Source organism: Elephas maximus, chromosome 13 (assembly GCF_024166365.1).
Source record: "Elephas maximus indicus isolate mEleMax1 chromosome 13, mEleMax1 primary haplotype, whole genome shotgun sequence".
Lineage (NCBI taxonomy): Eukaryota > Metazoa > Chordata > Mammalia > Proboscidea > Elephantidae > Elephas > Elephas maximus.
Genome location: NC_064831.1, coordinates 69,596,920 through 69,623,251, shown reverse-complemented (window position 1 = coordinate 69,623,251; position 26,332 = coordinate 69,596,920). Strand labels below are relative to the sequence as shown.

The following is a 26,332-nucleotide window of genomic DNA, read 5'->3' as shown; positions in this document are numbered from 1 at the left end:
TGCTTCTCTCCATCTCCACTTGTTTTTAATCCTACCGTTGCCAGTTTAGGAGTGTTTTGTGCCTTCATTTTCAAGTTGGCTGTAGCAGTTTCAGGTTATCACATCCAAACCTGGCCACATTTCCTTGGAAAAGACAGGCCCCCCACCCCCGCTTCCTGTGTATCTGCCCCAGCAGACTCCCCCTCACATCTCACTGGCTAGCATAGCATCAAATGCTCATTCTTAAAGAAGTACCTGGCAAAGGAAAAGGAATGCCATGACTGAGTTTGAAGATCCGATGTTTACGTAGGGAGGTTAGAGTCCCCGGACCAAATCATGTTCGGGGTCTTTTTTCAGGGAAGAAGAAGTGAATGCTGGTTGAGTAGGCAGCCATCAGCATCTGCTGCCTTGTAAGGCTGCTGCCCTTTGGAATTTAATGTTGCATTTTATTTTTCTGTACTTAAACCTATCACTGATTCCAGAGTAAATCACACTGCACTGAACCCAGCAGGCAGGAAGCTGGGTACCAGCTTGCCTGCTTTTACCTCTACTCTTTACCCAGTAATTGTGTACATTTTAAGGAAAACCAGGTTTCTTAATGACATTTGTGTAGACTGGACTGAAGCGGGCCTGGTAATGGAGAAAAACAATATCCCCCATGTACCCCATCAGGCAGCAAAACCTCTTAATAGTTCTCCAAAAAACAAAGAGCAGAAAACATTGCTAATCGGAAGAACGCATTATTAACTAGGGCACACTGACCACATACATCAAAGTACAAATTAGTTAAAGATTATCATTACTGGTCGGCATCCCTCATGGAACATATTGTCTATTCTCAGCCAGGCCGCCCTAACAATTTAAACTCTTGGAGCTTCAAGCTTTTGTTCTGTAAAATCGTGATAATAACAACTGCTGTGCCACAGTGTCCCCGCTCAGACAGCAAAACAGTTTTATACAAAAACATGTTGAATGAGTGGGGATCAAAACAAATCAAATATGGGGAAGCACTTTATAAACTGGTAAGCATTACAGAATTTCATTTAATTGTTTAGAAATTAATTTAGCAAACATTAGTAACTAACCAAGAAATCAAATGGGGAAATCGAATGCATTGGGAAAATAAAATATGCTGCAAAAACCAAAAACCAAACCCATTGCCTTCAAGTCAATTCTGACTCATAGCGACCGTATAGAACAGAGTAGAACTGCCCCATAGCGTGTCCAAAGAGCACCTGGTGGATTCAAACTGCCAGACCTTTTGGTTAGCAGCTGTAGCACTTAACCACTACGTCACCAGGGTTTCCATGCTACAGAAGGCCTCTTTGAAGTCTTAAAAAGCAAAGATGTCACTTTGAGGACTAAGGTGCAACTGACTCCAGCCATGGTGTTTTCAATTGCCTCATGTTGTGGTAGGTGCTGTTGAGTTGATTCCAACTCATAGCAACCCTATATACAACAGAATGAAACACCGCCCAGTCCTGCGCCATCCTTACAATTGTTGTTATGCTTGAGCCCATTGTTGCAGCCACTGTGCCAATCCATCTCATCGAGGGTCTTCCTCTTTTTCAGTGACCCTCTACTTTACCAAGTATGATGTCCTTCTCCAGGTACTGATCCCTCCTGATTACATGTCCAAAGTATGTGAGACTCAGTCTCACCATCTTTGCTTATAAGGAGCATTCTGGTTGTACTTCTTCCAGGACAGATTTGTTCGTTCTTCTGACAGTTCATGGTATATTCAATATTCTTCCCAACACCACAATTCAAAGACATCAACTCTTCTTCAGTCTTCCTTATTCATTGTCCAGCTTTGACATGCATATGAGGCGATTGAAAACACCATGGCTTGGGTCAGGCGAACATTAGTCTTCAAGTAACATCTTTGCTTTTGAACACTTTAAAGAGGTCTTTTGCAGCAGATTTGAGTAATGCAATATGTCTTTTGATTTCTTGACTGCTGCTTCCATGGATGTTGATTGTGGGTCCTAGTAAAATGAAATCCTTGACAACCTCAATCTTTTTCCCATTTATCATGATGTTGCTTATAGTTCCAGTTGTCAGGGTTTTTGTTTTCTTTACGTTGAGGTGTAATCCATACTGAAGGCTGTGGTATTTGATCTTCATCAGAAAGTGCTTCAAGTGCTCTTCAGTTTCAGCAAGCAAGGTTGTGTCATCTGCATAACGCAGGTTGTTAATGGGTTTCCCTCCAATCCTGATGCCCTGTTCTTCTTTATATAGTGCAACTTCTCAGATTATTTGCTCATCACACAGATTGAATAGGTATGATGAAAGGATACAACCTTGATGCACACCTTTCCTGACTTTAAACCATGAAGTATCCCCTTGTTCTGTTTGAACGACTGCCTCTTGATCTATGTGTAGGTTTCTCATGAGCACAATTAAGTGTTCGGAATTCCCATTTGTCATAATTTTATCCACAATTTGTTATGATCCACACAGTCAAATGTCTTTGCATAGTCAATAAAACATAGGTAAACATCTTTCTGGTATTCTCTGCTTTCAGCCAGGATCCACCTGACATTCCACATCCTCTTCTGAATCTGGCTTGAATTTCTGGCAGTTTTTCCCTGTCGATATACTGCTGCAGCCGCTTTTGAATGATCTTCAGCAAAATTTTACTTGCATGTAATATTAATGATACTGTTTGATAATTTCCACATTCGGTTGGATCACCTTTCTTTAGGATGGGCACAAATATGGATCTCTTCCAGTCAGTTGGCCAGGTAGCTTCTTCCAAATTCCTTGGCACAGATGAGTGAGTACTTTCAGTGCTGTATCTGTTTGTTGAAACATCTCAGTTGGTATTCCATCAATTCCTGGTGCCTTGTTTTTTGCCAATTCCATAAGTGCAGCTTGGACTTCTCCCTTCAGTACCATAGTTTCCTGACCATATGTTATCTCCTGAAATGGTTGAACGCTGACCAATTCTTTTTGGTATAGTGACTCTGTGTATTCCTTCCATCTTCTTTTGATGCTTCCTGTGTTGTTTAATACTTTAATACTTCACAGTCACTTCATATGCATTTGAGATCTGGATAATGAATAAGGAAGACTGAAGAAGAATTGGTGCATTTGAATTATGGTGTTGGCAAAGAATATTGAATATACTGTGGGCTGCCAGAAGAACAAACAGTGTGTCTTGGAAGAAGCGCAGCCAGAATGCTCCTTAGAAGCGAGGATGGTGAGACTTAATCATCTTAGCTTGGAAATTACACTCATCCTTTTCTCTCACATTTCGTTGGTTAGAGCTAGTTGCATGACACCACCTAAGTATTGTTGCCATGAATTGGCTCTGACTCATGGCAACCCTATGTATAACAGAAGAAAACATTGCCTGGTCCTGAGCCATCTTCATGATTGTTGTTATGTTTGAGTTCAGTTGAACAATACTCTGTTATGATCCACAGGGCTTTCACTGGGTAAGTTTTGGAAGTAGACTGCCAGATCTTTTCTCCTAGTCTTAGTCTGGAAACTCCTCTGAAACCTGTCCATTATGCATGACCCTGCATATTCGAAATGCCAGTAGCATAGCTTCAAGCATCATAACAACATGCAAGCCACCACAGTACAACAAACTGACTGATGGGTGGTGTATGCAAGTATTAGAGGGTTAAAAACGGAGTCTTTGGCTGGGTAGCCTTTCTCCAAAAACAGCTTTACTTTATAAGAAAGCATGAATCCTGTGGGCAGTGAGACATCTCTGCCTCAGAGGGCTTCCTGGAGGAGGTAGACTCAACACAGGGTTTTGAAGGATAAATCGGTGTTATTGACACATATTCCAGCCAGAGGGAAAATCTTTGCAAACACATTCATTATGGGAAGATTTAGAGTTATCTTTATCCATTAAAAAGCTTTCAGAAGTTTCATATTTGACAGAGTGCTCTACAGAACAGTTTATGATCCATGTGTGTGGGACAAAAATCTGTAAACCAATTTCTGGGGCAAGAGTGATGACTTCAATTTTCTTGCTAAGAAAGCTGTCTGAGTGTGGGATTTGATCAAAAGTTCATCTGAGGTTTAGACAGAGTGGGATGGATACCAGGCATGCCCTGTCTGCTGGGGCTGTGAGCTGAGTGAGATGATCATGAGCCTGGGGCAAGGAAAAAACCACTCAAGTTGCAGGAAGTAGTGCATTGTTTTGAGTTGCACCAAATGGGGTGGTTTGCCGGAGGGTCAACTTAATGATCGGTCTTTCTGTATCTTGGTTTCCTCATCTGTAAGACCATAGTACCTGTAACTGCCTGATCCTGCCCAACTTAACTCATGTGGTTATTGGAAACAATAAATAGCAAATGAGGAAAGATCCAAACAAATAATGTGTGTGTGAACGTTTGTAAAAGATTAAATATGCACATCAATCAATCAATTAATTAATTTGCACATCTCTTCAACGGCAGTTGGAGCATAGTTACTTTGAAATAAATCTAGAGCTAGAAGAGGATGGAAGAACATGGATGCCAGGTGGCAAAATTTGGGGTGTGTTCTACAAGCAGTGGGAAACCATTGGTGGTTTTTGGTCAGCCAAGTGGCCTAATAAAAAAATGCTCCTTTAGGAAGACAAGCTAGTAGCTATGTGAGGACTGGGGACCTATGTGAAGACTCTATCAATTCTGTTTTCTAAATCACTCTTGAATTTGTTCCTTCCTTCCCAGCCCTATAGATACTGCGTAGTTCATGCCTTAACATCTCTCATGTGGAATAGATACTGCAGTAACCTCTTAAATGGCCTGCTTGCCAGTAGCCTTGCCTGGTTAGATTCATTTTCCATACATACCTAGAGAATTCTAGTCAATTATTTCTTGGTTCATTCATTCATTCATTTATCATGTTCTATCCTATAAGGCTTTGGAAAAACAGGGAAGGAAGTTTTGGTGAAGTGTAGGTCTTAGCATATTGTTCCTCCTTATCAACAATACAGTCAATGCCAAACCTCTTAACATGGCATACACTACCATTTACAGCCTAGACTCAGCTCCCTTACCGGCCTCACTGTTCAGCATTTCTTTCTCTGTCTTATAATCTCCCCCATATTTTGTATACAACTATTTGCTGTTAAAGTGGTGGAAAGGACTTTAGGGTAATTACTGGATATGAATCCTGGTCCTGAGATTTAATGGCAAGATGACCTTGGGCAAGTCACTTAAGTTCTCAGTTTTTTAATTTGTAAAATGGGAATGGTAAGACATGCCTTACATATTTACTCTAAAAATCAATGCAATAAGGAATGTAATTTGACTAGAACAGTATCCTATATCAGTTGCGTGTGTGTTTGATTACAAGTAATGAAAAACCTAACCATAGAGGCTTAAATGAATAAATATTTAACAAGAAGCTAAAGTGGTTTTTGATATTGATTCAGTGGTTCAACAAAGATGGTGTTGATTTTATTGACCTGTCCCTCATGCTGGTTTCCTCATGGCCACAAGATGGTTGCTGTAGTCCTAGACTTCATATCCACATCCAAGGTTGAAAGAAAGGGAAAAGGATAGTGCCAGCCATATCACTCCCTTTTATCAGGAAAGCAAATCTTTCCTAGACCTCCACATAAAGGACTTCACATTAGGTCATTTGGCCAGAAGTGAGTCACATGGTCTTCAGCTGCAAGAATGGTTAGAGATTTGGAGAACAAGAGTTTTCTGATTTGTTGAGAACAAACATGATTTGTTACTTGAGGATGGGCATATTGCCACTGTCAACAAACCTGAGGTCCTATTAACAAGAAAGAAGAGTGAATAGTATTGAGCGGTGATCATGTGTGTTTTCCAGACTTTCCCCCCAAATGCTATGTGTATTCATAACACTAAATATCTGCACATGGTGTTTTTGTGTACCCTCCTCCCACATTGTACCTACACAATTTTTATGGTGCTTTTTCCAATTAGCAATATCATAAGCAATTTTTCATTTTGCTACTTACTCATTATCATTCTTAAAGAATGAATAAGAGCCCATTAAATGGACGAATTATGGTTTACTTAATCATTCCTCTATTGTTGGATGTTTATGTTGTTTTCAATTTTTCATTATTATATCGGAAGGGGATTTACTTCTGTTAATTTCATTTTCTGGGCCACATCTATTACATAGATTATCTTATTCAAGCCTTGAAAAACTCTGAGGTAAGCATTATTCCCATTTAGCAGATATGGAAATCTAGGCACAGAGAAATTAATTTTCCCTGAGTCCTACAGCTAGTGGATGACAGACTTAGGATTCACATGGAAAACCATTTGACTGCAAAGCCTGTGCTTCTTAACTGGAAACCACACTGTGATGGGCATCTCTGTGCAAGAATCAGACACATCTTTTGCATCACCTTGGAACCTCTTAGCTCCCCCATCCCTGTGGCCTCTGGGCATATATTCCAGCTTCAGCTGCCACTGTGGCGACCACCTCTATATAGACTCTGTCCAGCTGCGTGTAGGCACATCCTACCACACTTCACCTTATGCTCCAGGGTTCCTTGTTGAATCCGAGGTGTGAGACACTGCCAGGCTCTCTTAGCATTCATCTCTCTGCAACTTGGAAGTACGAAGGAATTAATGCCTCATGGTGCAACTTTCACCAATGGGAGATGGAAGCCAGGAATACATTCTTTGTATTTCCTCCCTGTATAGATAGCCCTGATTCACAGTCATTATACGAGGTAGTAGAAGACAGTGCTGTAAGATCAAACAGTCACACTCACTTAATACCAAGCCATGGCCAGCTCCATAATGCACTCCATATTGGTTCTTTCTCCTTTTCTTCCTCGCTCCCTTTTCCCTGATATTTCCCTCTCTAATAAACTAGTCAACAACTCAGCGGCAGTGGGTTTGGGTTTGGTTTTGGTTTTGGGGGGTAACAAACTAGTAGCATGTAAATCTTTGCAATTTCAGTTTAGCTTTCTAGGCATCCAGGCTAAGATGGTCCATATGTTTTTTTTATTATTTAGCATGATTTCCTTTGTCTAAAAAGATTCCTGGAGTGAGATTACTGGCTTAAAAGGCAAGAATATTCCTATGGCTTTGGGAGACGTTATAATAAGCTTCAAATCTACCCACCCCTGACAATAGCTCACCCTATGGATTACTATCTGTATGTCTTTTTGAGTCAGACTATCCTCACTCATTACAGAGTAGAGGGTAAAGCTAAGGTCCCGTTGGTGATGACTCACAGAAAGGTCTGTAAATAGGCACATTTATGACCACATTTATACACCAAAGTTGGTTCAGTGTTAATGTATGGAAAAATACCATCTTGGCTTAAAAGGAATTCTAACCATTTGGGTATATGTTCCCTAGAGAAAGAAGGGTTAGGCACACAGCCTTAAAGAGTGTGCTAGCCTCTGGTAATTGCTCTAATTACCTGTGAGCTAATTAGGGAGCATTATGTATTCAAAAGTGTGATTTTCATCCTTCAAAATTTGCATTTCCAGCGAGAAGCTCATTCTCTATGCATCATGAGGTGAGTGTTCCCTGCTGATTTCCTTTCCTCATGTATAAGCTGGGCTCACTCTGGGACTGCTATAATCACAAGTCCATTAGGCAGAACCCAAAGAAACCAGGAAGAAGGAGCAGACTCCCAGAGCAGACAGATGGGTCTGGAATCTATCTAGCCCCAGAAACAAGTTTTGGAGAGAGACCGAGACAGTTATTTGCAAAGGATGCTTTTGAGTTTGTGCAGTCACAATCGTAGACCTTCTAGAAGAAACCGAATATCAGAACATCACTGAGTTAAGACATGGCCACTGCTGGGGCCCTGATGAGAGCCCAGGAGAAGCCTGTCAAATGCCCAGGGGCACCTGCTAAGGCATGTATAGAAATAAATATGGTGGCATGGAGAGTGCTGCATAATCCAGGAGTTAGTTGCTTGCTTCCTCTCTGCTTCTTTATTGATTTTCACCTTAAGCCTCTAATTTCCTTTTGGGGTGTTTTTCTAGTTCTCAGCCTTTTTACTTCATCCCAGGGTTGTGGCTTAAAGGAAGAGATGGTCTTCTTCCAATGGCCAGATCTAACCAAAGATGGTGGGTTGCAGGACTATAGGCTCCTCTGGATGGCTTCTGTCCCAAAGACAGACTTCAATGCTCATGTTGTGAGCCACAAGTTGCTGCCAAGGCCTGCGAGAGTCTTGAGGTATGCATCAATATTTTAGCTCAGCTGAAAGGTTAGTAAATGCTGCATAGTGAAAAGAAAATTGGATTTGGGTGCTAGGAGGCTTGGGTTCCAGCCTAGGTCTGCTTTTTATTGACTGTGTAATCTTGTCCTTTCCTAGGTCTCTGGTTCCCAAATGAGTAGGCTGGGCTACAGTAGGAATAGCAGTGATTTATCATGCATACTGTCACGGTCTCTGCCCATGGCAGGGATTGCTAATCAATTACAGATTTATTTTACCCTGAGCCCAGTTCTGGCCTCAGAATTCTTCTCAACAGGACATGCCTGGCAGCCACAACCAATTGACTAGGGTTGCCTTGAGATGCAACCTGTTTACTCAGGGTTGAATGACCCCCAAAGTCCCTTCTACAAACTTCCTGGAAACTTATTGTTCCTAAGGAAGTAAACATCAGAAATGAAATCTCATTCACTCTAATAATTTGCTTAGCAAAACTCTCCTGATTCCCTCATAATAGCCCTTTGTATTAATTTTTTATCGCTACATGACACATTGCCACAAACTTTTTGGCTTAAAACAACATCCTCTGCACCCCTACCCCCAAAAGAAGTACCCACTTATCTCACAGTTCCATAGGTTCAAAGTCCAGGTGGGCTTAGCTGGATACTCTCTTTAGAGTCTTGCATGGCTGAAATCAAGGTGTTTGTTGGCCTAGGCTCTTATCTGCTTCCAGGCTCATTCAGGTTGTTGGCAAAATTTAGTTCTGCATGGTTGTAGGACTGAGATCCTTGTTTCCTTGCTGGCTGACAGCTGGGGCTTGTTTTCAGCTTCTAGAGGATACCTGCATTCCCTGGCTCATGACCCTTGCTATCTTCAAAGCCTGAAATGGCATGTCAGGTCTTTCTCATGCTTCAGATCTCTCTGATTTTCACTTCTGCCTTCCTCTCTGAACCCAACCAGAGAAAATGCCATACTTTTAGGGCTCATGTAATTAGTTAGACCCTGTGGTCGAGCTCCACTTTTTAAGGCCAGTTGCGCCTTTTAACATTACATAATCACATGAGTGATATTATATTCACACATATCAGAGCCAAACATTTTTGGGCAGTCATTTCAGAAATTCTGCCTATCATACCATCATTCAAAAATATCACAGATTGTACCTGAACAAAGTTGGAATTAGTGAGTTTGACATAATGATGTTCTATTGAATCAAAAATATTGCTCCATTCAGTCAACAAACAATAAAACACATACTAGTACCAGATACCTGCATACAGTGGTCCCTGCCTTGAAGAAGTGCAGAGTCTAACAGGGGCCAATAATTATGCAAGGCATAGGGACTGTTTATAATAAAAGTTGGTTAAAATATCTTGATAGCAGTTGAGAAGGAATAACTATTTTTCAGTCAGGAGTGAGGGGAGCTGGTTATTGGGGGAAAAGTTTACTGAGAAGCTGGTATTTAGTTGGATATTAAAGGATATAGTTTTGCTTCTGCCTCTCTTAATAGTGTTTAACAAGTACCTTTGTCTCCCAGAATCTCAATTCCTCATCAGTATTCTGAGAGCTTTAAAGAAGTCAGTCTCTACCACCCATTTTACTTCTCATGTCATTTGGATTTACAATTCTAGGTAAGTGTGTGTGGAAACCCTGGTGGCATAATGGTTAAGAGCTACAACTGCTAACCACAAGGTCAGCAGTTCAAATCCACCAGGTGCTCTTGGAAACCCTATGGGGCAGTTCTATTCTGTCCTATAGGGTCGCTATCAGTCAGAATCAACTCGATGGCAACAGGTTCTTTTTAGGTGCGAGTGTGTGGGAGATGGTAGTAATGATGGTTGGTGATGAAGAGGGAGAGAGAATCCCTGGAGGTGGTGTCTTGCCTGCTTGCCTCAACATTCTGTGTCAGCTGGGTTCCTGTGTCCTGCTCAGTAGACAGGTCAGAGCTGTAGTCTAGTATTAATTAGGATGTAGCAGAAAATGGAATTCAAACTGGCATACCCAACAGAACCACATGACTAGAACTCCAGGGGTAAGTTGGTCTTGATTGCACGGTATACTTTCCGTCTTCCTGAGATCCTTTTGGCTCTGCCCTTCTCAGACTAGCAGCAGAATGATGCTGAAGGGCCAGTCCTCCCACGTGGGTATAGCAATAACTAAAGAAAGAAATCCCAACAACCTTTTTTTTTTTTTAATTTGTACTTTAGATAAAGGTTTACAGAGCAAATTAGTTTCTCAATAAACAATTAATACACTTATTATTTCGTGACATTAGTTGCCAACCCCATGACATGTCACCACTATCCCGTTCTTGACCTTGGGCTCCCCATTACCAGGTTTCCTGTCCCCTCATGCCTTCTCATCCTTGCCCCTGGGCTAGTCTTGTGTTTTGGGGGGCCTGTCTAATCTTTTGCTGGAGGATGAACCTCAGGAGTGACTTCAGTACTGAGTTAAAAGAGTGTCCAGGGGCCATACTCTTGGGGTTTCTCCAGTCTCTGTCAGACCAGTAAGTCTGGTCTTTTTTTGTGTGAGTTAGGATTTTGTTCTCCATTTATCTTCAGCTGTGTTCGGGTCTCTCTAACATGATCCCTGTCAGAGCAGTTGGTGGTGATAGCTGGGCACCATCTAGTTGTGCTGGACTTTGTCTGGAGGAGGCTGTGGTAATTGTGGTCCATTAGTCCATTGGACTAATCTTTCCCTTGTGTCTTTGGCTTTCTTCATTCTCCCTTGCTCCAGATGGGGTGAGACCAGAGGAGTATCTTAGATGGCCACTCACAAGCTTTTAAGACCCCAGACGCTATTCACCAAAGTAGGATGTAGAACATTTTCTTTATAAACTACGTTATGCCAGTTGAGCTAGATATTCCCGGAGACCGTGGTTCCCAGCCCTCAGCCCAGTAACTTCTCAGGGAGTTTGGATGTGTCTATGGAGCTTCCATGACCTTGCCTTGGTCAAGTTGTACTGGCTTCCCGAGTGTAGTGTACTGTCTTACCCTTCACCAAAGTTACCATTTACCTATTGTCCGTTTAGTGTTTTCCCATTCCCACCCCTCCATCCCTCATAACCATCAAAGATTGTTTCTTTTTGTGTGTAATCCTTTTCATGAGTTTTTTTGTTGTCATTTGTTTATATAACAGTGACCTCATACAATACTTGCCCTTTTGTGATTGTCTTATTTTATTCAGCATAATGCCCTCCAGATTCATTCATGTTGTGAGATGTTTCGCAGATCCATCATTGTTCTTTATCATTGCATAGTATTCCATTGTGCGTATGTACCATAGTTTGTTTATCCATTCGTCTGTTGATGGGCACTTAGGTTGTTAACCATCTTTTTGCTATTGTGAACAATGCTGCAGTGAACATGGGTATGCATATGTCTATTCATGTGATGGCTCTTATTTCTCTAGGATATATTCCTAGGACTGGGATTGCTGGATCACATGGCATTTCTATTTCTATGTTTTTAAGGAAATGCCATATCATTTTCCAAAATGGTTGTACCATTTCAGCAACCTTTTCTTGAGTCTCATTGGCCTCAATTGGGTCAATTCTGCAGACATAGGAAAATTTTGTGTTGATTGATGTCATCCTGAGCTTTTGACCCATTCAAAGATTCAAGGTAAGGAGGATGGGGGTACAATGACAGACTTAGATCAGTCAGGATTCACCCCCAACACAATGGGGGTGGTGAGCTAACCAAAAGTCCACTCACTGGCTCTGAGTCCTGTCCTCTCACCCCAGGACACTTAGGGCTTTGTTGGGAGACTTAGGGCTTTGTTGGGCGACCAACAATCCATCCAGCTTTGCTAGGGCACTGACGATAGGGGAGTTGATATTTTGTGACTCCTTCGAGTTTCAGAGTAGCATATGCAAAAGGGCCTGTAGAAAGACGCGGCTTGCCCAGAACCACATTTCTGTCGAGTAAGTTCTGACTCATAGTGACCTTACAGGACAGAGTAGAACTGCCCCACAGGATTTCCAATGTTCTAATGTTTACAGAAGCAGACTGCCACATCTTTCTCCCATGGAGGAGCTGGTAGGTTCAAATTGCCAACCTTTCAGTTAGCAGCTGAGTGCTTAACCATTGTGCCACCAGGGCTCCCTCGCTAGCCCAAAGGCAGTGACTAATGGTGAAATTTGGGGCATTGTAGCAGTAGGTTGTGTTTTTCCAACAAAATCTCATGGCAGTGAAAATGTGAGATGAAGTTCAGAAACCATTTGAGCAATCCCTTGTAAACAGGCCATGTTGTTAGAATAAAACACAGATAAATGACACTCAGATAAAAATGCCTTTTTACTTTAAATCAGGCCTTCCTTTTATTCAGGCGCATAATAAAAATGAGAGTGCAGAGGCTGTGTTTCTCCATGCTGTGGTTCTGCACCATTGATTCAGTCTCATTTCAGAGATGCAGAATTTATAATTGGTTTTCCAATCGTCACCCAGGCACCTTAATGGCTCTTTACAAATTATTTGTTGTACGAACAACATTAATGGAAACCAAATTGAAAAAAAAAAAGAAAATTAACCCATGTTTCTACTACAGCAACAAATCAAGCTGTTTATATTTATCCATGCTTTCTGCAAGCTTTTGCCCACATGCACACATAATTTAATCATAGAACAGCCATCGTTTATATTAGCAGATTGTGAGCGTATGCTGTGTTTATCCTGTAATAGTCATAATTATAATTTTTAATGGCTGTGTGGTTTAGAATGGATTTCTAAAAATGAAAATAAATATCTGTCTTTGACACAGCTACTCCCTTGCTCTGCCCTATATCCCACCTAGATTTGGAATTGATTTGGGGTTAACTTTCTCCCTTTCTCTTTTGTTTTTGCAGAGAGTTACTGCTCCCAGGTGAAGGAAGGTAAGCTTTCTTAATATGACATGACTTTCCTGTCTCCAGAGGAACACCTCCTACAGTTTCAGAAAATTTTTTTTTTCTTATAATCTTGCTATTTTACTTGCACATATATTTTTCTTGACTCTATTATTTAAGAATTATACCCTGTATACTTCTCAAAGGAATTGTGTGGTTTAGACATCGAGACAGTGTGAAGCTTAATTAGGGATTTTTCTTAAAATGGGTCTGATTCCAGGCCCAGTGTAAGAAATTTAATGTAATACAGTCCAGAGGTAACTGATCTCTTCATCCTTCTTGTGCTCATGGAAGACATCACCAATCATTTACCAGGCTCTTTTACACCTGGCTTAGGTCCAACCTCAGAATCTTTCCCAACATTGTCTTTCAGGCAGCCATGAGCAATCAAGCACAGCTGACAGGTGAGATGACATCTATTTGTTGTCTCCAGTGCTGTGAAAAGAGCACAGAGCTAGGAATGAAGAGTGTCCTAATTTTGTCATGGATTAGCCATATAACCATAGCCAGTCAAAGCCTCTGAATTGTGGGGAGACTGTTAGGCTCTTCTAACTCTTTCATAAACTGTATACACACAAGTTCTGGAAATGGGTTAGGTAACTCATTTTGTAGAAGGTTCCAGTAAACTTCCTACAGCAGTAAAGCACTGGAGAGTTTATAAGGAAAACTCATCACTTTGAACCATCCAGGAGATGAAAGGGGACTAGACTTTATGACTGAGATCTGCAGAGGGTGTCCTACATAGACATTTGCTTATTTTCTCAATTTTACCTACCTGGTCCTCTTCTGGAGCCCTGGTGGCACAGTGGTTAAAAGCGACAACTGCTAACCAGCAGCTCCTTGGAAATCCTATGGGTGCAGTTCTACTCTGTCATATAGGGTCACTATGAGACAGGAATCAACTCGATGGCAATGTGTTTGTTTGTTTTTGGTTTGGTCCTCTTCCAGGAGCCCTGGTGGGGCAGTGGTTAAAGCACTCAGCTACTAACAGAAAGGGTTGGCGGTTTGAACCCACCAGCCACTCCTCGAGAGAAAGCTGTGGCAGTTTGTTTCTGTAAAGACTTACAGCTTTAAAAACCCTGTGGGGTAGTTCTACTCTGTCTTATAGGGTCTCTATGAGTCAGCATCAACTTGATTGCAGTGGGTTTGGTTTTGGTGGATCCTCTTCCTGCTTTTCCCTCTTTATTAGAGTTTTGCCATCTGCTGGCCACATCCTCCACAGAGCACACCACTCTTCACCTCTAATAGTGGCCCATGGCCATCCCTCTCTCTATCCCCATCCTCTGACAACCACTGACCTGCTTTTTGTTACTTCAGATTGGTTTGCATGTTCTAGAATTTTAAATAAATAGAGTCATATAGTTTGTACTCTCTTTTGTGTGGCTTCTTTCACTCAGCATAATAATTTGGAGAAACATCCTTGTTGTTTTGCGAATCACTAGTTCATTCTGCTTTATTGCTAGGTAGTGGATTTACCATAATTTGTTTATCCATTCACCTGTTGATGGAAATTTTGCTGTTTCTGCTTTTGGGCTATTACAAATAAAGCTGATAAGAACATTGGGTATAAGACATTGTGTAGACATATGCTTTTATTTATTTTGGATAAATATTCAGGAGTGGAAGTTTTCCAGAGTGGTTGTACCATTTTGCATCCCCACCAGCAGTTTAGAAGAGCTCCAGTTGCTCCACGGCCTCACCAACGTTTGTTATGATTGGTTTTTAAAATTTTAGCCTTTCTAGTGGGTAGTAGCATCAGTTAGTGTCCCTGTTCCTGCTTCTTTTTTTTTGGAGGGGGGCGGATCTGGAAAGTTTAACCCTTTCATTTCTCCTTCTACCAATAGCACATATATGCGCACCCTACAAAACTTGCCTCCCACTCTCTCAGTAACTGTACCCACTGGAATCTCTCCAGACTCTGCCTCCTGTTCCTATTCTATCTGGCTGACTTGAGTGGTAAATTTTTTTTTTTTAATTTTTTATTGTGCTTTAGATGAAAGTTTCCAGAGTAAATTAGTTTCCGTTTTGATAGTTTGTACGTCAAGTACTCTCTGACATTGGTTGCATTCCCCAAGGTGTGTCAGCACTCTCCCCATTTCTGCCCTGGGTTCCCCATTTCCTTTTGTTCGGATTTTCTGACACTTCCTGATTTCTCATCTTTGCTTTTGGGCAAATTTTGTCCTTTTGATCTCGTATAATTGATTCTTCTAAGGAACACATTCCTGTCAGGTGTTACTGTTTATTTTATGGGCCCTGTTTTTTTGTGTATTGTTTGGCTAAAAGGTGGCCTCTGGGAATGGCTTGAGTTCCAGGTCTGGGGGGTGTCTTAGGGCCATAGTTTTGGGGGTTCCTCTAATCTCTGTCAGACCAGTAAGCCTGGTCTTTTTTGTGAATTTGATTTTTTGTTCTACACTTTTCTCCTGCTATGTCTGGGACACTCTGTTGTGATCCCAGTCAGAATGGTCAGTAGTGGTAGCTGGGCACTGTCTATTTCTCAGGGCATGTAGTCTGTGGTTCATGTGGTCTGTTAGTCTTTTGGATTAATTGCTCCCTTGAGTCTTTGGTTTTCTTCACCCTCCTTTGCTTCAGACAGGAAGAAACCAATAGTTGTATCTTAGATAGCTGCTTGCAAGCTCTTAAGTGATAGATTCTTTACTTTAGATCTGAATTTTACAACATTGCCTGTCTCCTTTTCCATTTGCCACTTTCAACTGTGATTCCAGAGCTACCTTGATACCAGTATTATTTGGCCCAAATTTAGACCGTGCCCCATTGGTGCGTGTGGGCAGCCCTCTTGTTCTGGCATCACCCAGGTCCCAGAGGCCCTATCCCTAACCAGAATCCTGGACAATCTATTATCCCAAAAGGAGCACCCAGACAACCTTGCAAAGAAAGTGATATTAAGCAGGACAGCTTACAGAGTATAAAGAATTCATGTGAAGACTATGGTGACATAAAATCATACAGTTTATCTTAAAAAATAAATCTACTGGTCATATCCAGTTGAAATCCCTTCCATATCTCCTGAGAAGAGTTTCCTTCTTCTAGCAACAATCAGCCTGAGACTGAAAATCAGTGCAGGGTCCCCAAGATTATGGCAGATTCTGGATGATGCTGGCAAACAACTGACAAGATAAATCAGTAGGTGTGCTAAGAGGAAGATAAAGGCTGATAGTTAAGCATCTGGCCATTCCAGCCACTGTACAAAGAGGGGCCTGTTCAAGAAAAGGATGAGGCTCCGGGAGGGGCTTGAGTATGGATGGATAACAAAACTGAAACTCAGGAATGAGTTTCAGCTAGAAGTACAAGCTGAGACAAGTAGGTTGGAGCTCAGAAACTAAGCCCAGATCACCTGCAAAATCTGAGTACTACATCCAGGTCAGACACACAGGACTGGTGATGACGCCAAGGACTCAGATGAGTTTACGACTGATTCTGGCAGCTGGGAAGGATGGAGGTGGGACTTCAGGCTGCTCCAGCTGTGGGGTGCTGATGAATGAGTGAAGGGACAGGAGCCAGGCAGAGTCTGATGAAAGCCATCATGTTGACTTATTTATAGAGGACTAAAAATGAAAACCCCTTCCAGATGCAAACACTCACACTCCTACTAAGGAACTCAAGAAAAGAAGCATAAAAACCCAGCTTATGGAGAGAAATTCTTCCTAAAGATCTTAAATTATGTTATTTTTTTATTTATGGGAGTCAAGGATAAGATCTATAATATTTCTGAACCCTGCCTGCATGGTTCAATACACTGCAATGCAGATAGGGTCAATTGGAGGCCTTGGACATGGAAGGAGACCTATCCACATTAGGTGATAGGTAGGGAGGGTAGTGGGCCAGTTGCAGCCCTAGGTCATGAAGGAAGTCCATTCAGCAGATACCCATTGCTGTTGAGTTAATGCCGACTCATAGAGAGCCTATAGGACATAGTAGAACTGCCCCATAGGATATCCTAGGCTGCAATCTTTACAGAAGCAGACTGCCACATCTTTCTGCTGCTGAGTGGCTGGTGAGTTCAAACCAGTGACCTTTTGGTTAGCAGCTGAGCACCTACCCACTGTGCCACTAGAGCTCCTTATTCAGCTGATGAAATACAGCATTACTTCTCATCATCAGTACACATACAAATCACTTAGATTCTGATTCAGTGGGTTTGGGGCAGGGCCAAAAATTCTGCATTTTTAAGACTTAGATTCGCATTTTTCCAGCATAGAACCTACAGCAGAGTAAATACATCTTTCCTAAGACTACATATCAATCTTTCACAAATAAGGGCAAGAAACTAACCTACTGAGAATGGCAGAGCAGGCAGATGGAAAGAGCTTGGTTCTTGATAATATGCTTGAAGTCCTTGCCAAACCTGGAACGTCTTTCCTCCAGACATCTCATTATATGAGATAATTAAATGTCTTCATTGATTAAGTTTCTGTTGTGTATTGCTACTTGCAGCAAACACATACTAACTACTCTACCCAAAGAGAGGTCTGGCCTTTGTACTTGGCTACTGGGAGGTAATCTCTAGGCCCCTGAAATGTCCTGGCACTCCAGTTCCTCTGGAGGAACTGGAAAATAAAGGCATTAGCCTAAACCTCTAATAGGGGCTGGAGACTAAAAGTCAGCTGTGGGCAGTATGTGATCATGCCCTAAAAAAACTCTGGACAAAAAAAGACTCGAGTGAGCTTTCTAGGCTGGCAATACTCTATGCAATACCAGGAGGGTTATACGTCCCTGAAGACGATGGAAACTTTGAGTTTGGAACCCTTTCAGACTTTTTCCTACGTGTCTGTTCCTTTGACTGGTTCTAATTTGTATCCTTTGCCTGTAATAAACATGACTACAATAGCTTTCCTTAGTTAAGTGAGTTGTTCTAGAAAATTATCAAGCCTGAGGCTGATTGTATGGACCCCTGATGTTGTAGCCAACTGGTCTGAAGTGAAAGTGGCCCTGGAGACCCCCAAACTTGGAGATGGTGTCTAAAGTGAGGGCAGATTTGTTGGGACTGTTCTCTCTAACTTTGCAGTTTTCCATACTCAATGCTCTGCTATATTGGATAATCACAATAAAACCTCATTTGGAAACAGAGAAGGGAAAGCAATCAGCTGTGGTCACTTGATCTGCTGTACAGGCAAAGCAACAGTTCCCTCCTTTGACAGTTCAACGATTCCTCAATCAGCGAATTTTGCCACTTCTAGTTTTGCTCTTGGAGCTCTTGTGGGACAGTGGTTAAAGTTTTCGGCTGCTAACCAAAACATCAGCAGTTTGAACTCACCAGCCACTCTATGGGAGAAAGATGTGATGATCTGCTTCTGTAAAGATTACAGCTTTGGAAATCTTATGGGGCAGTTCTACTCTGTTCTGTAGGGTCACTATGAGTCGGAATTGACTCAACGGCAACTGATTTATGGGTAGTTTTGTTCTCTAAGGAGATTTCTTTTGTTCTTTGAGGAGCAGATTCAGCTAATATGTGCCACTGGCCACTTGCCCTTTTCTTTCCTGCCTGGAATACAAATAGGTTGGCTGGAGCTGCAGCAGTTGAGACCATGAGAAAAGGGCCAAGGGAATCTCAGAGACTTCATCTCTAACATCTTAAATCTACTGAATCAATGTCAGCAACCACCTACCTCCAGCCTTCTTGTTACATAGGAAAATACTAAGTTTTTCTCTTTGAATCTGGGCTGCACCTTTTTTATTTCTATTTCTTAGCAACAGAACTTGATGTTTTGCTTTATACTTTCTCTCAGTCATGGGCTTGTGGCAACATGAAGCAATAGACCTAGGAGATGAGGCCCTTGCCCCAGGTAGCATCACCATGGATGGGCTCACCTACCTGTATCCATCAGTAGGAGGGGTTTGAGAGGAGCCTTATTTTTCTGGCTCCACTTGAAGCTCAGTCTTAACTCCTACCATGTTTCCTAAAGATTGGGTGACATTTACCTTGGGTCAGAGAATTTGGCTTTTGCACTTTCACAAGATTATTTAATGGCCCATGTGATTCTTTAATTATTTATTTAAGTGATTATTTAATGGCCCATGGTATAGATTACTGAACACAGGCAGAAACGAATTCTCCTGAAAAAGCCATGTCCCATTCTCTTTTCACTTTCAGACAAGGTGGAACTAAAGCTTGTCCATATTCTACCTCCTTTCTCTAACAATGAGCAAACCGGCTCCAATTAACCACAATATATTTACTTAGTTTCTCAATCCCTTTTATGTAACCAGTTTCATGGTCTTGACCTCCTTGCATATGGCAGCTGGACCAGCTGGGTTCTACCGCCCTGCCCTCCCCTCATCCACCTTCTTTATGCATATTTTCAACCAAGTTCTCTAAAATTTTAGGCTTGGTAGGAACACGCTCTGAATCCTGAGATGAAGAAACAAAAATAAGCCAGTTGCTGTGCTGTCACACAACATGCAGTACCAGCTCTTCAGTTGGAAACTGTAGGAATCTTCGTTGCCCGCCACGTCACCTGGACATAGCCAGCTCTGTTCTTTTGGCTGCCACGTCAGCACCGCACTTCTGGCACCAATTTCTGTGTTGGGCAGGACTATTTGGTTTGTAAAACACTCAAAGTAGCATCAACAACAACAAAGGATGTTTATTGGTCATAATTGGCAAGTTGGGGGGAGAATCTGGCACTGGGGTTCAAATGGTGTCTGGACTTTGTCTTTCTCTCCATCTCTTGTTCCGTTTCCCTCTGTTTGAGGACTTCATTTTGCAGACAGGCTCCTCCAGCTCAACACATCAACCCCAGAGAAGACTGTGAATTGTCTTCCTCGGGTTAAGTACTCAACCCTAGACTAATTACCATGCGAAGAGATTAGGGTGCTACAATTGGCCATGTCTCGTTCAGGGATTGAGGGGGAGGCTTTATGACTGACATCCCCACCAGATCACGTAAGGTAAAAATACGTCCGAGTGATCTCACTTGGATTTATGGATTTAACTATCGAAATTATCTTAGTTAGCTAGTGCTACCATCACAAAAATACCAAAAGTGGGTGGCTTTAAAGAACAGAAATTTGTTTTCTCACAGTTTTGAAGACTAAAAGTGCTAATTTAGGGCACCAGCTCTAGGGGAAGGCTCTTTCTTTGTTGGCTCTGAGGGAAGATCCTTGTCTCACCTTTTGTTGCCATGACATTCCTCAGTTCCTTGATGATCTTCACATGGCAGCTGTTTTCCCCCCATTTGTGCTCTGCTTCCGTGTCTAATCTGCTCCTTTTATAACTCAGAAGTGATAAAGTTTAGGACACATGTTACACCGATACAACCTCATTAACACGACAAAGACAGCCCTATTCCCAAATAGGATTACATACACAGGTATAGGGGTTAGGATCCCAACACATATTTTGGGGGGACACAGTTCAATACATAACAGTAATATTGTGCCAATAGTTCCCAGATCTGATTCTCTTGTCTTGACATCTCTCTGGAGCTTAGGACCAGTATATCCAATTGCCTGTTGAATGTCTATCTCCACCTGGATATCCTACAGGTGCCTCAAACACAGCATTTCCAAGACTGAACATATTAACCAGTCCCTGAAAATCCTGCGTTGTCTCCTGGATTTATGACCTCAATCAATAGCAGCACCTTCCATTTAGTTATCCAGACACCTTGGAGTCATTCTAGATTCCTCCCTCTCTCTCACCCCACCCCACTCCTGCCAACTTCTGTTAATTGCACCTTCCAAGTATTCGTGAGCACCTTCCCTCCTTTCATTTCTACTGCCCCTGCTCCGGTGTAGGCCTGGCCAACATCCCTCCTCCCTGGACTATTATGACAGTCTCCTAACAAGTTCTTCTGCTTCCCATTTCTTCCTGTACCACCCCTTGCAAGGTTGTCGGGGCGAGCTTTATAAAACTCTGATCTCACCTGTGTCGCTGCTTAGCGAGAAAATCTGGGCGCTCCTCATCCTGACCTTATAAGGCCCAAAGTATTTATTGGGCACAGAGGGCTTTACTCCTGCCAAATGATAGCCATGACAATAATGAAAACCTCAAGCTCCTCCATCCTACCTCCATGGCCCTTTGGACTCTGCCAGCTCTTGGACCCTGGAATTATTTTCCTTTGGAATGTAAAAATTATATAATGCTTTAGGAGTTTCCAAGGAATAAAATATCGTTTCACTTAAACTTTTAAGCGTCACAAAACACTGCAAAGTCGATTTTTAGCCCCATTTCAGAGACAAAGAAACCAAGACTGATTCTGTACTGTCTCAGCAGGGCTACAACATGTCACTTAGTATAAGGTTACATCACAGACTACACTTTATTCTGCATCTGAACATGATGCAAGCATATATTATGCTAAACACTGATTTAGGAAATAATATCGGAATCATTATTCCCTGTCCTTAAGCATAGAGAATGTGACCCAGCTGGAGTTGTGCTCACAAGAGCTCACAAGGACTCACAAGGACACATCAATTGGGCCCTGAGGTAAAGACAATAGATAGACTATCTTTAAGGAAACCTTTCACATAAGCCAGAACACAAAAGACTTTCTACCCTTATCCTTTTCTATTAACATATAAAAAAAAAGTGAATAGAAATTTGTTGGACCAGTGAAGACCCTCCTGACTGTCGTTACTGAAACCTGTACCAGGGATCTTTAAGGAAGATAATTCAAAATGTAGGATGAGAGTTTCTAGCCAATCTGTGAGAAGGTGAAGCTTTCAATGGTGTTGCCCATTTGTAATGTTAATATATAGTGAGGACTTTGTAACCTTCCTTGGATGCTGCTGTGGCATGCTTGTCCATTTTCCCCCTTCTGTAATATTCTCTGGACTCAGACAGACATGTCTGTGGCAGCGTGCTTGTCCACTTTCCCATTCTTGTTTATCCTGTAATGTTCCTTGGACTCGGCAGACATGCCTGTGAAACGGGCTTGTCCATTTTCCCATTGTTGCCTATCGTGTAATATTCTCTGGACTCGGGCAGACGTGGCTGTGGCAGCAGGCTTGTCCGTTTCCCATTCTTGCTTACTCTGTAATATTTCCTTGGACTTGGGCAGACATTAGCTCTGGCAGCATGCTTGTCTGTCTGCTTCTCAACTTTTGTCTTTTTGAATATATGCCGAATAAAACTTTCTTTTTGCTTTACTAAACTTTGTGATTTTTTTTCCCTACAACAACACCCTAACTACTTAAAAAAACTATCATGGGACCCTTAGGACACTGGATCAGTAACAGTTGCCATCGAGTCGATTCTTACTCATGGCAATCCCATGTGTTTCAGAGTAGAACTGTACTCCACAGGATTTTCATGGCTGTGACTTTTTGGAAGCAGGTCACCAGGTACCTTCCAAGGTGCCTCTGGGTGGGTTCAAACAGCCATGGTTAGTAGCCATGAGCATAACCATTTATGCCACCCAGGGATTCCCAGGACACTGGACAAGAGGGTGCATTTTTCAGGTTCTTCAGTCCACTTGTCCATTTGTATGTCTCCTGTCATGTGTGAAATGAATTTTCTGGAGTTATCCTTTACCATCTGCTAAGCATACATATTTGTAATTTGTGCAGAATAAGCCATGAACGTTGAGTTCTGTCTTTGCAATGAAATGTAGATTTCCCATTTAAAGTCAAGTCCTTCATTTCTAAGTGCTGAATAGGACGGAACTTTAAAAAGAATTCCAGATGGTTAAATTAGAAGACACACGGGTAGGGGGGTGGGGGGGGGGGGACCAGCCCAAGATTACTCACGGAGCCTGAAGCTTTTTAATTTGGTTATGAATGAAATGTGTTTTCGTTTATTTAAGTGTGTGACTTTTTATATTTTGTTCTGAAATCACTGCCAAGCCCATGACAGTAAGCCCTCTGGCATTTTATGCGTCCCTTTGTGCCTGACTTCCCTCACAAATCTATTTCTTTTGCCAATTCAAGATGAAGATGCTCTGCCTAGAGTAAGAAGCTATACTGAGTGAAGTTATGGATGGTTTCCTTTATGGTTGGTCTCTTTGGGGGAGACTGGTTTTGTGTGGGTCAGAGAGAAGCCTTGGGGGCTGGTAAGAAAGAGCTTCTTGGGCTTTAAGTACAAGGATCCTCCGTGGAGGCCTCTTCCTCAGGGTTTCTCTCAAGGAGGAAGAGGAATCTTCCAAAGAGTCCAGAAGATGGGGTAAATGGGTTGAGCCTGGGGTGGTGCCTGGTAATTTCTCTCAGGGAAAGTGAAGAACTCTCAGAGGGTCATCGGAAATCTTCCTCTTACTTGAGATTCTCAGAGACTGAGTTTCTTCTCTCTCTCTCTCTGTGCTTTGCCTCTTTGGTTCCCTATCTGTATGGGGAGAAGTTCAAAGAGTGTGAAGAGGAAGAGGAGGAGGAGTAGAAAGCAAGCAGGACCTACCTCCTTGCATAGGGACTCTTCGCAAAAGTCCTAAGGAAATCAAGGGCGTGCTGCTCAGAGGTTCCCAGACCTCTGTGGAGGTGATGTCAGGACACTGGGTAGGTCATTCAGGATGATCAGCGCTGGCAGTGAAACTGGATAAATGGGAACAGTTCTCAAATTTACAGGTGCATTAGACTCACAGTCAGATGTTCAAATGCATATCCCCAGGCCCTAGTGCGGCGGGTGCTCATTTGTTGAAATGATTGATTTCAAAGGATTTCTAACTCAGAGGTTCTCACAACCAGGGGCTCTTAGAGATCTCCTGGTCCGGTTCCTTCATTCTACTGATAGGGAAGCTGAAGGGGGGAGAACCCTTCCTCTCCTACATTTTCCCTTTTATAGCACAGAATGGAGCAGCATAACATGGAGTTGAAGAGCCCACCATTTCCAACACTGTGATGTTGGACTAGTCACTTAAATTCTTTTAGCCCAAGATGCCTGTAAAATGAAAGCAGTTTATCTTATCAATGATGCATGTGCCGAACACAAAGTCAGCACGCTGTCGAGTCGATTCCGACTCATAGCGACCCTATAGGACAGAGTACAACTGCGCCATAGAGTTTCCAAGGAGCACCTGGCGGATTCAAACTGCCGACCCTTTGGTTAGCAGCCGTAGCACTTAACCGCTACACCACCAGGGTTTCCATACTCAATATAAATAGCTTTAAAGACCTGAACTCTTGCTGGCTGTCCTGGGTTGCACAAATGGTTAAGTACTTGGCTACCTACTGAAAGATTGATGGTTCGAGTCCACTAAGAGGTGCCTTGGAAGAAAGGCCTGGCTATCTACTTCCAAAAAATCAGCCACTGGAAGCCCTAGGGAGTACAGTTCTACTCTGACACACATGGGGTCGCCATGAGTTAGAATCTACTTGACGGCAACTTGTTTGGGTTTTTCTCCTCAGCATGCTGGCTTGTCACCTCATGCTCACAAAATGGCTGGCACACATGACTCAGTGTAAGCTGGCAGGAAGGCTGGGCGGGACGTACTTCTAGTAAAAAATTCCAAATGTAACTGGGAGCCCTGTATTTTTATTTGCTACAACTGACAACCCTAGCACACACATGGACATTAAAAATCAGCAAAATATGAGAATGCCTGTTTTATCTCATCCTTGTTAGTGCAAGCATGGTTATCATTAGTGTTGCTCACTAACGTCCAGCTTTGGATAGAGGGAATACTGAACTTCCTGGTCCCCTTGTGATTGGGGAAGACCACGTGGCTAGTCCTGGTGAATGATTTGTGGATGGCAGTGGTACGTGTCACTTCTGGTGGGAGCATCTAATTGCCTGTGTGCTGCTTTCTAGAATTCCTCGGAGGAGGTGATTATGGCAGCAGGAGTTGATTTGGAGCCTCCATCAGCCTGGATCCCTGAGTGTCTACAATGAACAGAATACTCCTACTGACTCACAATGGACATGGAGCACGAGAGAGAAATAGAACTTGTTTTAAGCCAGGGGTTGACAAACCGTGGCCTACAGGCCAATTCTGGCCCAACTTCCATTTTTTAAATAAAGTTTTTTCAGAATAGAGCCATGCCCAATCATTTACAAATTGTAAATGGTTGCTTTTTTGCCACCATGGCATGGTTGAGTAACTGCAACAGAGAGACTGAATGGCTCAAAAGCCTAAAGGATTTACCACCTGGTTCTTTACAGAGTAAGTTTGCCAACCCCTACTTTTCAGTTTCTGAGTTTTTGAGGTTTTTTGTAATCACAGCATAACCAGCCTCTCCTGACTGCTTTACTGAGTAAAAATTTTAAAACTTGCCAATTTAATGGGTAAAGAAAATTGGCTAACATTGTTTTTAGTTTGTATTTCTTTGATCATTACTGAAGTCACACTTTTTTTTTTTTTTTTTGGTTTGTTGATTAGCTGTATTTTCCTTTTGTCTGTTTATGTCCTTGCCATTTTATCATTAGGGGTTTTAGTGATTTTTCTTACTGATTTGACTGAGTTCTCAAAAGACAGAGGACATTAATCCTTTGTAGTTTATATTTGATATATTCTGTTAAGTCTTAGCTTAATAAAAGAGAAAGTCTTTCCCCTCCAGAAGTTTACTAAGTATTTAATTATATTTCCTCTCATTTTTATATTTGATTAAAAAAAATTTTTAATCCATCAGCAGTTTGTATTTAGTGCAAGAGGTAGGAAAAGGACCTAGATGGATGCTTTTTTCCAAATTGCTAACCAACTTTCCAACACCATTTATGGATAACCTCCTCTTTCCCATTGTTTTTAATTGCTTATTCTATAATTTAACAAGTTCTTCTGTATGAAACGGTCCATTTTAAGGCTAGCTTTTCTGTCAAATGGATTGTCCTGTATATTCTTGCAAAAATACTGTTATTATGTCATTAGGTGGAAAAGCAAGATACAAAGTTATATATGTGAGCTCAGCTATATAGAAAACAACAACTACAAAAACAAAACAAAACAAACCCTTAAGCATGGTAAAAAATAGACTCAAAGAAAAAATCCTGAAGTGTTAATAACTATACTGTTGGTATGAAACTGTTTTATAGTTTTCTCCTTCTTTCCTTTTTTTGATCATTTTCTCAATCTTCTCCTGTACAGTAAGTCCCCGGGTTACAAATGTCCGATTTACGGACAACTCATACTTTTTTTTTTCATACTTGCCCTTTAATGGTATATAAATTCGCCCTCACTTTGGAATGATTGAACTAATCGCTACTCACAACAAATTCTTCATTACAGTCACCTTCATTTGCTTCGTGTTCAGCTTTTAAATCATTGAAAAGGCTTTGAGCCTTTTCTTGAACTAACCAAACCAAACCAAATCCACCACTGTCAAGTTGATTCTGACTCATAGTGATCCTATAGGACAGAGTAAAACTGCCCCGTAGGATTCCCAAGGAGTGGCCGATGGATTTGAACTGCTAGCCTTTTGATTAGCAGCCAAGCTCTTAACCACTGCGCCACCAGGGCCAAGTAAGGCTTA

At 41.9% G+C, this 26,332-nt stretch overlaps 1 long non-coding RNA gene across 1 annotated transcript in view; it reads left to right on the top strand.

Moving 5' to 3' along the window:
* The window catches only part of LOC126057132 (uncharacterized), a 31,103-nt gene extending 6,030 nt beyond the window's left edge, over window positions 1-25,073 (top strand). Inside the window, exons 2-3 of the long non-coding RNA XR_007512433.1 lie at window positions 12,941-12,967; window positions 24,678-25,073. This is a non-coding gene — a long non-coding RNA (uncharacterized LOC126057132). The remainder of the gene's footprint in view (window positions 1-12,940; window positions 12,968-24,677) is intronic.
* Window positions 25,074-26,332: the final 1,259 nt, after the last annotated feature.